This window comes from Phyllobates terribilis, unplaced genomic scaffold, assembly GCF_046119375.1.
Source record: "Phyllobates terribilis strain yellow unplaced genomic scaffold, ASM4611937v1 Scaffold_1__5_contigs__length_1240528914, whole genome shotgun sequence".
Lineage (NCBI taxonomy): Eukaryota > Metazoa > Chordata > Amphibia > Anura > Dendrobatidae > Phyllobates > Phyllobates terribilis.
In genome coordinates, this window is record NW_027362761.1 from 1049256672 (window position 1) to 1049269632 (window position 12961).

Here is a 12961-nt window from a genome sequence, read left to right on the forward strand (position 1 = left end):
TGGCTGGAGTGGGAGGGGGGTGGTACATCCCATGTAGTGTAGGGGCAGATAGGGGGAGCAGTCTGGGTAGTGATAGGAGCTCATTGGGTGCTGGTCACCTGAGCTCACACATAGAGGGATATATAAGGAGGGCACCAACTTAGATCAGGGTCAGACGCTGAGAACAAGTCAGTTGGAGAGAAGGAAGGAAACAGCAGCCCTGGAGAGAGAGAGAGGAGAAAGAAAGAGAAAGACCCAGAGGGGGAAGACTGAAGGGACCCAAGAACCCAAATTAGAGCACCGGGTGAGGAGTCAGCACAAGGGTACCGGAACCCAAGCTGGTGGGGGCAAAAACATCCCTAGCCAGAGACCGGAGGCTGTGGGCAGCATCTGCCACGGCCACCCACTACATCCACCCTGAAGGCATACCACATGGAGGGTCAGGGAACCTAAGGCCAAGGGTTGCCCAACAGAAGGCCCGAGGGAGCTGGACCTAGGTGGATCACTGGTGGGGACGGCTGAAGAAAGGACAGAGGGAGAGCTCAGGGCCACGCTCCGGACTTGTTTGGGGGTTGGCCGGATCCAGGACCTGGTGGACGCAGCACGGCTCGGGTGGCCACTAACAGCTGGAGTGACCGGAACATCAGCAGTAAGTAAACTCCCTTAACTGCACAACCCGAGTCTGTCTTCATTGCCGGCTGCACCGCACCACCACAACCCCCATCCTCTGCGCCTGTCCCCTCTGAGGCTATACCCCTCCCGTTGGGGGTTATCCCACCAAGCTGCACATCCTCCATCAGCCTCAGCGGACCCTGCTGCAGCGGCGGCCACAGTGACCGCATTACAACGGGTGGCGTAGTCGACACAAAAGAACTCTTATAACATCAGTAAGGACTGCCACATAACACTTAGCTTGACGCCCTGGGCACGGGACCGGGTCACAGCCGCTCGGAGACTACAACCCCCCATCTGATCCGGTGCCGGGTATTCCCCTCAAAAAGGAATATGTCCCAGGGGGCGCGTCAACTTTGGCGTAGTCGGCAGGATTACGTGCCCGCAACACCCGGGTACTGCGTGCCTGAAGAAAAGTGCAAGTTTACCTCAGAAAGAAGTCTCCTGCCGGTTCCGGAGGGTCCACGCCATCGGACTCCATCACCAGTCGTTTCCCGCCGATTGTCCGCCATTTCCAGCTTGTTCCCGCCATCTGCCGAGTTTCCCGCCACTGGGAAGCGATTCCCGCCAAAACCGCAGATTTCCCGCCTTGGAAGAGCAGCGGACGCCATTATGGGCGTGCCAAAGGAGGGCAAGAGGCCACATCCCATCGTGGGACGGGACAGAAAATGGCGCCAAAAGTGGAAACCGCCCCCACCAACAGAGACTGTGATGCTGGAGGTGTCTGTCAGCGTGAAAGAACTCCCCCTGGAGCTGACAGTCACCGAGTTGCCCCGGGACCGCCCTCGAAGTGGGAGGAGACGAAAGAGAAGAGAAAAGATGGGTGTCGCCTGGAGCAGTCTGGAGCGAGCGCACCCGGAGGCAAGGTGTCCAGAACGAGAGCACCCGGAGTCGAGGAGAGGAAGAGTAGACCCGGGAATGGAGCGGCAGCAGCGCAGCACCGGCCCGCAGGCCAGGAGCCTGCAAAAAGAAGAAAGAGGAGAGCAGAGCAGCACCGACCCGATGGTCAGGAGCCTGCTGGAGTCAACAACCCCGCTAGGCTTAGCGGAGATCCTGGCGCAGCTTCCCCGAGATCGGGAGTGCGCGCGGAGTGCCCTGGAGGGCCTCGCGGGAAGGATGGCCCGAGTGCAGAGGGAGATCCTGGCGGAGTGGGGCCGGGAGATGGCCCAGCAAGCTGGAACCCGTCCACGGAACCCGCTCCCTTGGAAGAAGACACCGACTGCCTCTGCGGATGACGCGGGAGGACCCAAGGCCGGAGACGGCGCAGAAGAGGGAGCGAGACGCATGGCAGCAGGTAAGGGGGACGCCTATACCCCATACCGGAAGACCGCTTATCTGCCCCAGCTCCCCGTCGCAGAGCCCGAAGGTCCCCCGGCCGTACCCGAGACCGCCATGACACCGCCACCGACTAGGCCCCGACCGGAAGCCGCCGTCGCGACCCCGGTGACGTCACGCGTCGTGACCCGGAGCGTGGCGAAGGAAGAGGAGGAGCCTCCGGCCTGGTCGCAGGGCCTAGCGTTTCCGGGCGCCGCATCCCCAGCAGAGCCATCTACCTCCGCGGAGCCTCCGGCCTGGTCGCAAGGCCAGGTAGCCCAGGGCGCCGCCGTGTTAACAGTTCCATTTACCTTCCAGATGCCCCCGGCCTGGCCGCAAGGCCTGGGTAACCTGGGCGCCCCCACCATCACGCCCGCACCCGAAACACCAAGGGTGCCATATCTGGGAGAGGACCCCTTCAGCCAGCTGGCGTGGCCGGACGGGCGGCCTTTCATCTGGCCCGAAGAATTCTTGGAACTGGAGCGACAAAAGAAGTTAGGTCCCCTGTGTGAGCCCCTGATCCCGGCTCCAAAGCCCGTGACTCGGGTCTCGCCTCCACTAGAAGAAGCCCAATTCGTGTGGGACCCCACGGGAGAAGATTTGATGGGGTTCACCGGAGAGACTCGGGCAGCTGCAGCTGAACGCACAGAGTGTTGCCGTCAACAGCTGGCAGAGTTTCAGAGAGAACGGGAGGAGAGGCGGGTCAGAGAGCAATGGGCCCAGACCCGCAGCGCGGAGCAAAAGAGTCGGACCAGAAGGGACCCCTATGCAGCAAATCGTCCCCGTACCATCGGGACGGTAATAAAGTTTAATGCGCAGCATGGGTGGGGCTTCATAAAGGACCGGAACACCATGGGTGACGTCTTCGTTACCCGACGGGACGTCGAGTCCCACCTGCCAGAGGGTCACAAAGGCCGTGACCTCTACGTCGGTGACGAGGTAACGTTCACCCGGCACAAGTGTGCCAAGGGACCTTACGCCCTCCACGTGCATCGCCTGACAGAGGAGGAGTTGCGGTGTAGGGAGGAGGAGCCAGAAGACCCGGACGGGTTCAAGGCTAGAAGGTACTATGACTGAGATAGTACAAAGGACTGTATATAGTTACCTGTCGGGGTACCCAAGTAACCGTGGCTGCTTTAAAGTTTAGTCCCCGTTGGGACCAGTGAACAGTTTAACCCGTGTGTCCCCTACCCAAACCAGGCTGAGGACTGTGAGCAGCCATTCCCTACCCTCTACCTGGCCGAGGACTGAGAGCGGCCAACTTCCAACTTCCCTGTACATAGTTGCGCTTCCTAAAGCGCCCCCTACCGGTTTTATAGGAGAAACCATTTTTCTAGAAAGACTGTCGCACTTTTCCCGGACACACGTTGCACAGTGTCCGGAGGAGGAACCTGAAACCAGAGAAGTCGACGAGAATGTTTATATGAAAAGTTTTTATATATACATAATGTTTTACATGTTTTATATGTTCATATAAAAATTTTGTATGTTTTGGTGTTTTGTCTTACAGCCCGAGGACGTGCTGTGATTTACCAGGGGGGAATGTAGCACCCTGAGGATTCGGCTGCTACAGGGGTATTGCACCTCAACCCAGAGGTGTGATATTCCACTCCCGGGTAAGGAAGGAGTGTGGAACTGAGCTCAGATAGACTGCATGCACTACACACATCCCACTTCAGAGGAGCAGGCCGACGGTACTCCCACTTAGAAATGTGCAGGTACAACCGAGCCTGTTCCTGGCTGGAGTGGGAGGGGGGTGGTACATCCCATGTAGTGTAGGGGCAGATAGGGGGAGCAGTCTGGGTAGTGATAGGAGCTCATTGGGTGCTGGTCACCTGAGCTCACACATAGAGGGATATATAAGGAGGGCACCAACTTAGATCAGGGTCAGACGCTGAGAACAAGTCAGTTGGAGAGAAGGAAGGAAACAGCAGCCCTGGAGAGAGAGAGAGGAGAAAGAAAGAGAAAGACCCAGAGGGGGAAGACTGAAGGGACCCAAGAACCCAAATTAGAGCACCGGGTGAGGAGTCAGCACAAGGGTACCGGAACCCAAGCTGGTGGGGGCAAAAACATCCCTAGCCAGAGACCGGAGGCTGTGGGCAGCATCTGCCACGGCCACCCACTACATCCACCCTGAAGGCATACCACATGGAGGGTCAGGGAACCTAAGGCCAAGGGTTGCCCAACAGAAGGCCCGAGGGAGCTGGACCTAGGTGGATCACTGGTGGGGACGGCTGAAGAAAGGACAGAGGGAGAGCTCAGGGCCACGCTCCGGACTTGTTTGGGGGTTGGCCGGATCCAGGACCTGGTGGACGCAGCACGGCTCGGGTGGCCACTAACAGCTGGAGTGACCGGAACATCAGCAGTAAGTAAACTCCCTTAACTGCACAACCCGAGTCTGTCTTCATTGCCGGCTGCACCGCACCACCACAACCCCCATCCTCTGCGCCTGTCCCCTCTGAGGCTATACCCCTCCCGTTGGGGGTTATCCCACCAAGCTGCACATCCTCCATCAGCCTCAGCGGACCCTGCTGCAGCGGCGGCCACAGTGACCGCATTACAACGGGTGGCGTAGTCGACACAAAAGAACTCTTATAACATCAGTAAGGACTGCCACATAACACTTAGCTTGACGCCCTGGGCACGGGACCGGGTCACAGCCGCTCGGAGACTACAACCCCCCATCTGATCCGGTGCCGGGTATTCCCCTCAAAAAGGAATATGTCCCAGGGGGCGCGTCATTTTCAATGCGTTTTTTCCTTGCTTATTAGAATGAGTGAATAATGCTATAAAAACACTGAAAGAATTTGCAAGCTTAAATCTGAAATTGCTCAAATTTGCAAGGAAAAAAGAAGCAACATGAGCATGAGATTTCAGAAATCTCATTCAGTTTGCTAGAACAGTAAAATGCTCACTTTTTCACAGCAAAAACGAGCAGAAATAATGTGGGCTAAACGTTGCAAAAATGTGACGTATGCACATACCCTATCTGATCATTATATGATTTATCCTGCATTTTTACCAGTTTTACCTTTTGCAGCTTCTATCTAATTTGGAATTCAGTGGGAGCTGGGAGTGGGAGCTGCTGAAAAGACACAAGAAGCTGTGATCTCTCCCATACACAGCACAACACACAGAGACGGATTCCTGCTCTTCATTCATATTTTAGTTGAGACAAGCAACAGCAACATCTACAGAGCTGAGTTGTGTGGATGTGAATCAGCTCTGTGTGGTGAGATAGAAGAGTTGTTACAAAGTTCACCACGCCGTCTCTAGTTCTCTGTCTGCCTGTTTCCTCTCCCTGCTCCTTACTTATCTCCCCCTCTCAACAGAGTATAGTTATTCTCACACAAGAAACCTGCAGGCCATCTTGTTTGAGGAAGATTAATTAGTCTGTTTTTTTCATGGATGATAAGTTCAGGAGGCAAGGGAAGAAGTGTCTGATAAATGGGAAAGGAAGTTGATAACACTGATAAGATACATTACAGTGATTCATATATTTGTCTTTACTATTGATTTATGCAAAGTTTGTTGAATGCACAGTTTCTTTTTAAGCTTATAAATGACATCAAGCCTAAAACTGAGCAGGTAAACACTTCCCACACAGTGGAGATAATAACCGTTTCTCATTTGTTTCATGGTAATTTATATTACAACACTGTACAGATTCTGTCCACACTTTAGTCCTTACCCCAAATTGCGTCACAATCTATTTATTAAAGAATGTAAACTTAGACCCATGTGTGGGGTATATTAAAAATTATTAGAGGAGACGAAAATGAGAAAGTAGAAAACGTGTAGACATTGTTTTTGCTGGATAAGAACGTATGATCTCATATAGATCTACTGTATATGTAAAATCATAGGACTACTGTATGTAAGTAGAATCATGCAGTCATACATTGCCACTCATCCAACAAGTGTTTTTGTGTTCTCTTTGAGACAGACGTTCTCACACTCCACTGACAGCGGCTCATCTCCAGGGAGAACAAAAAGATCAGATGCTGAGATTCAACAGGTCAGATCCTTCTCTCCCCCAACACAGTCTATCGGGGAAGAGTTGGGAGGCCCCCTAATATATTAGACTGTTGACATCTAATCCTGCCAATATCGAAGGTTTGGCAGAATTTAGTCTAACTGGTTTGGGGCCTTAATAATCCGAATAAGTATATTTGGTATGGAAAACATTTTAGTAAAATGTCATCAGATTTTAGTTATCAATCATACATCTACATATCTTATTATCCCTAACATACTGTATATTTCATTATTATTTCCCTTTAGACTGTAATATAACTCCTGAAACCATTGTCAGTAATTGTGAAGTACAGTCCATTCATTTCTATGGATAGCTTTGATCTTTTTAGTATGAACACCACAGGAAGTTTAATAATGTCAGACAATCAGCAACTGGTAGGAAATGTGCTCTAAATAAGCAATCGCCTAAGAAAACAATGGCGCGTTGCTGCTTCCTAGACGGACTTTAATAACTTCCTATTACATTTGGAACAGTATACTCGTTGCTTCTCTACTTGGAAACAAAGTGAATTGTTGAAACCTATTTGTTATAAGCCTCAACAAACCCTTATCATATTCCAAACCTCCGGTGATAGTACAGTTCAGTATCATATGTAGGTGTAGCTACAACATAAAGAAGAATCTCTTCCGGGAGGCAGATGTAAAATATGCTTCTGCTTCACTGGATTAATGTAGAATGGCCATTGTTAGGATGGGTGGTGCAGGTGTAATCTGAGACTATACTAATACTACAGTATACTGCAGTATAATCGCTGCTGCAAAACTCTGTTTTCAGATACAGCACACAGCTTATATTACCCTTCTACTAATGTGACCGGCTAAAAAGGGTCTTGCTGTTTCTCTCTCATATCTATCTCCTAAAATAAAGCAGCACCATACAGATTTGAAAGAGAAAGAGGGTTCAAGCCTCAGATTACCAACTGACCACAGATCTTCTGTGGATGTAGCCTTCCACAAATCCATAATTTCATTTTATTCCACTCAGACTCAATAATGTTGAGATCAAGCCTTTGTGGGGGGCATATCACTTTCATTTCAAGACTCCTTATCCTTCTTACAGTAAAGATAGTTCTTAATGACATGGGCTGTGAGTCTGGGGTTGTTGTCCTGCAGGATAATAAATTTGGAGCAAAACAGACACCTCACTGATGGTATTGCATGATGGATAATTCTGCCTGTATTTGTCAGCACTGAGGACACCAAGAAAGGGGCAATTATGAGAGAGTGGTCAGTCAAGTAAACTTAGTGCAGCAGATGAAAGACACATGATGCTTACTTCCCTTCAAAATTGGAAAATGTCCAACAGTGCCATCAGATCAAAATTGTTGAATATATGGTTGAGTTGTTTGGTCTTGTTTTCATGTCAAGTTGTGTCTTTTTGACCTCAACTATTTCCTGAAGACCATTTCTGGCCAAACGTCTTCGTACAGTAGATGGATGTAGCTGAATTACACTGGTTGCTGCCAGTTCTGAGTTGATGGCACTGCTGGGCAGTTTATGATTTGAAGGAAAGTTAGCATAATGTGTCTTTCGTGTGGTGAACTATGTTTCCTTGGCCAACTACTGTGTCTACGGTCTTCAATGTTGCCCATTTCTTGGTGCTTTTTCAAAATAGTTTGAAAAGCATTTCTTGAAACCCCAGTCTGATATGAAATCTATGCTTGAGAGAGACATTACTGATGCAGTATAACTACCTTATGTTTTATTGCTATGCTCACTATTGCCATGGTGTATGTACCGTGACATAAAAAAGAGCTAAGTCAAGTAAATGATATGGGCCCCACAATGAATTACATGAAGAGACAGAAGGATTTGCTCAACCCTACATCAAAAGAAGAACTATGGTTTGTTCTGCAAGATATTTTGACCGCTTTCCCCGCTGTGTTTCTTCAAAAACTGTGTGCAAGTGTATGTAAAAAAATTGATGGCAAAGGTTGCAACTGATAATTACACCAAATATTGATTTAATTTTGATTTCTCTCACTTTGCATTTTGTGTATTGATTAAAGTAAACTATTAACATTTCTTTTTTTATGAGCATACTTTTTTGAGCTCTCCATAAAAATCAAAGGATTCTGAAAAACTCTTTTGTTATTATTTATACATTTTATGACCTATAAATAAGCAATCACTCAAATATCAGGTATTAATAGTCATTAAATGTTATGTTTATAAGTTATAGGATTTTTAAATGACTTCTATAATTTCTTACATAATGAGTACTTTAATGTGAGTGCTGTCCATCAGCTTTTTACAAGGGACAAAAGGTGTCGCTAATTGGGCCATCAGAATTGATAGCTGAACCTGCAGGGGCTCAAGACGTTCTAGCTGGAAACAGAAATTCATATGCTGCTCTTTACATATGACAAGATTTACTGAAAGCTATCAGGTAATGGTGACCTAACGTAACAACATGAATATATGTTCTCCTCTCAGACATACTGTTAGGTTAGGTCTTGTCATGTTCACAGAATAAAGCTGACAAGCTTTGCACAAGTTCATGGACTCTGAACCCTGACTTTCTCTATTTAAAGAAAATGACAGTCAAACCCGAGTAATACACAGAGCAGACTTATAACTAACTCTCATAGAGCAATCACCACATTGGAACAAAGTGCAAAGTTAATCATACGTTATAGCCAAGGCCAATGGTGTTTAGATGATTTATTGCAATGTCCATCTATAAAGTCACATTCAGTTCCCCGTCTTCATAACATCTGATAAGTGCGTCTCTATGTAGCTGTTACACAATTATATTGACTGTAGTGGAGTCTTTATGTAGACATTGCAATAACTCTCAATTATGTTGCACCCTATGTTGTCAAGGTTAATATGACAACATTTGTCACCTGTGTTTTACAAGAACATGCAATTCTTCGGCAACTTGCCTATTGGCTTTTGTCATTTTTGTCATAATATTTTCATGTCTTCTCACCTACTGTATTATTTATTTTATTTATTTATTTTGCTCACTTATATAGCTCCATTAATTCCACAGCACTTCATAGACATCACCGTCACTGTCCCCATTAGGGCTCACAATCTAAATTCCCTATCAGTATGTCTTTGGAGTGTTGTAGGAAACCGGAGAACCTGGAGGAAACCCACGCAAACACGGGGAGAACATACAAACTCCTTGCAGATGTTGTCCTTGGTGGGATTTCAGCTCAGGACCTACAGTATAATGGCCACAAAAAGTGCTCCATACAGTATAATGAACCCACATAGTGCTCCACACAGTATAACGGGGCCCTACATTGCCTTTTATGCAGTATAATGGTCACACATAGTGCTCCATATAGTATAATTGCCCAACATAGTGCTCCATAGAGTATAATAAGCCCCATATAGTGCTCCATACAGTATAATAGGGCTAGGAATAGGAGGAAGCCAATGTGGCTAAATAAGGAAGTCAAGAGGGCAATGAAAAACAAAAAAAGGGCTTTCGGTAAACTTAAACAAGAAGGCAGCGAGGAAGCGCTAATATCTTATAGGGAAAAAAACAAAATCTGTAAGAAACAAATAAGAATAGCAAAAGAGGAGACAGAGAGACTAATTGCCAAGGAAAGTAAAACGAATCCCAAACTGTTCTTTAACTATATAAACAGTAAAAGGATTAAAACTGATGGAGTTGGCCCATTGAAAAATAACCTGGGTAAAATCATAGAGGGCGATGAGGGTAAAGCAAACCTACTCAATAGCTTCTTCTCCACTGTTTTCACAAAAGAAAACAATTTATCGGAGGAAATGCAGAGTGATAAAGTAAACCCTCCGCTAAATATCACCCACCTAACCCAGGAGGAAGTTCAGAAACGCCTAAATAATATCAAAATAGACAAGTCACCAGGCCCAGATGGCATACACCCCCGGGTACTAAAAGAATTAAGTAATGTGATAGACAGACCGCTGTATCTTATATTCAAGCACTCTTTATGGACAGGGACTGTCCCACTAGACTGGCGCCAAGCAAATGTGGTACCAATATTCAAAAAGAGGTCTAAAAGTGACCCTGGGAACTATAGACCAGTAGGTTAACGTCTGTTGTGGGTAAATTGTTTGAAAGATTTCTTAGAGATGCTATTGTAGAATATCTTAATGATAATAACTGTCTAACTCCATATCAACATGGATTCATGAGGGATCGCTCCTGCCAAACAAACCTGATGGCCTTCTACGAGGAGGTGAGCTCACAGCTGGACCGGGGAGAGTCAGTGGATGTTGTATACCTTGACTTCTCCAAAGCGTTTGATACCGTGCCACACAAAAGGTTGGTATATAAAATGAGAATGCTTGGTCCTGGGGATAATGTGTGCAAGTGGGTAAATAGCTGGCTGAGTGATAGAAAGCAGAGGGTGGTTATCAATGGAGTAAGCTCAGGGTGTGTCAGGGTTACTAGCGGGGTGCCTCAAGGGTCTGTCTTGGGCCCTATATTATTTAATATATTTATTAATGATCTAGTGGAAGGGTTGCATAGTAAAATAGCAATATTTGCAGATGATACTAAACTTTGTAAAGTAGTTAATACAGATGAGGATAGGGCACAGCTACAGGAGGATTTAGATAAATTGGGGAGTTGGGCCAAAAAATGGCAAATGGGGTTCAATGCCGATAAATGTAAGGTCATGCACATGGGAAAGAAAAACAGCAGTCACTCATACATATTAAATGGGAAACCGTTGGGGAAATCTGACATGGAGAAGGACCTGGGCGTCTTGGTTAATAGCAAATTAAATTGGAGTGCCCAGTGTCAGGCAGCAGCTGCGAAGGCAAATAGAGTCATGGCATGCATCAGAAGAGGAATAGGGGCATATGATGAAAACATTGTTCTTCTTCTGTATACAGCGCTGGTAAGGCCGCACTTAGAATATTGTGCACAGTTCTGGGCTCCGGTGCTCAGGAAAGACATATTGGAGCTAGAGAGGGTACAAAGGAGGGCGACTAAGGTAATAAAGGGAATGGAGGGACTAGAATACCCAGAGAGGTTGTCAAAATTAGGCCTATTTACGTTGGAAAAAAGAAGGCTTAGGGGAGACCTCATAAACATGTATAAATACATCACGGGGCAGTACAAAGATCTCTCCCATGACCTGTTTATACCAAGGATGGTGACAAAGACGAGGGGGAACACTATGCGTCTGGAGGAAAGGAGGTTCCTGCACCAGCATAGAAGGGGATTCTTTACGGTCAGAGCCGTGAGACTCTGGAACTCTCTGGGAGAGGAAGTGGTGATGTCCAACTCACTTAATGAGTTCAAGAGAGGCCTGGATGCCTTTCTTGAGAACAATAAAATTACATCTTATGCTTAGTTAATTAATCCAGGGATTCAATCTGACTGCCAGATTGGTGTCGGGAAGTGAATTTTTCCTCAATGATGTAAATTGGCCTATACCGCATGGTTTTTTTTTTTTTTTGCCTTCCCCCTGGATCAACGCTGCGGAATAGCTGCAGTGCACAAGAAATAGGCTGAACTGGATGGACGCTTGTCTTTTTTCGGCCTTATAAACTATGTAACTATGTAACTATAATAGCATCGCATAGTGCTCCATACAGTATAATGGGTCACACACAGTCCTCCATATAGTATAATGGCCCCACATAGTCCTCCATACAGAATAATGGGCCCCACACAGTCCTCCATACAGAATAATAGGCCCCACATAGTCCTCCATATAGAATAATGTCCCCACGTAATGCTCCATACAGTATAATAGGCCTCACATAAAAAAAATATATATATCTCTCCCCGTTTCCCCCCTGCTCCCATCTCTTCATGGCGTCATCATGCCCGCTGCATTGAGACGTCAGACGCCGAAGGGGAATGATAGGAGACAGAGCGTCAGCTCATGCTCCCTCCTCCATTATTGTTTTCAACTGTATGCCGATATGTTTTAAAGTGCAATGACGAGTGAAAGTGCGATGCTGGCCAGGAGACCCAACCGACGTTGCTGGCCAAATATACTAGGGGGACCCAACCGGCGTTGTGGGACAAGTATACTCACCCTGTGGGCCAGAGTTTGACATATGTGATCTAGTCACTGACGGAACAGATAACAGCTGATTGGTGGGGGTACTTAATATCAAAACTACACCAATCTGATTTTGATGACTTATCCGTTGGTTAGATCAATAATATGATAATAGTGACAGCCCATTTAATTTAAATTATAGGTGCACTTCAAGGAAAAGGGTACATATTTCACAAGCCTTTTTCATAAATACTCTTTTGCTTGCTTTAGAAATAAAACAGCTGAACCTGCCTAATTCACTATGTCATAGAGTTCTGAGTGTTCTGACTTTTCCCAGATGCAACAAGTAAGAGGAAGGAAGGGTTCAACATGCATGGTATTTTGTTCCTGCAGCAGATGAGCCCTTTCCAGTGGAGCTTATCCCCTCCTCACCATTGAAAATTCATGTATGCTGGACTGGCCAGAGCATGCTTGTGTAAGAAGAAGTTGGGAGAAAATTCTTTGCAATGGACGAAAATTTGTCTGACGGCTAACTAAGATATTTTGGAACCTTATATCATTAGCAAGAAGTTATTATTGTCCAGGGGCGGACATATCATTTGTGCCAGACCCAAGACCTCCAAGACGTGGAATTGTGCATTATTATGAGCTATTGGACTGCAAAGGGTCCATATATTGTCCTTACACAGGGGAACTTTACTGTCTGTGCCTACCAGTGTTATTGTCCACCATGATACAGATACAGTGGGCATGCAGCACGGCCATGGTCACTGTTTATACCAGCCTTCTTTCTCACAATACATTTATGCTCCAAAGTATTTTCTCAAAAATGTAAATATTGGTCAGTAACAAAGACCTAGGATAAAACTACCCTGGATTAACTTTTCAAGTACAGGAAATATCTAGTCTAGATTCCCAAATGCATATATTACCAGCAGGTGATTGATGACGGCAATTTTGTGTAAGACCAACAAAGATAAAAAAGACTCCAA

General features: G+C 46.6%; 1 protein-coding gene and 1 long non-coding RNA gene across 3 annotated transcripts in view; one reads left to right on the forward strand and one right to left on the reverse strand.

The window, feature by feature from the left end:
• LOC141158448 (uncharacterized) overlaps nucleotides 1-7907 on the forward strand; it is a 40715-nt gene extending 32808 nt beyond the window's left edge. For both annotated transcript variants that reach the window (XR_012248488.1, XR_012248482.1), the window contains one exon: nucleotides 5006-7907. This is a non-coding gene — a long non-coding RNA (uncharacterized lncRNA). The remainder of the gene's footprint in view (nucleotides 1-5005) is intronic.
• The window catches only part of FAT1 (FAT atypical cadherin 1), a 296807-nt gene that overhangs the window by 263728 nt on the left and 20118 nt on the right, over nucleotides 1-12961 (reverse strand). The window lies entirely within an intron of this gene.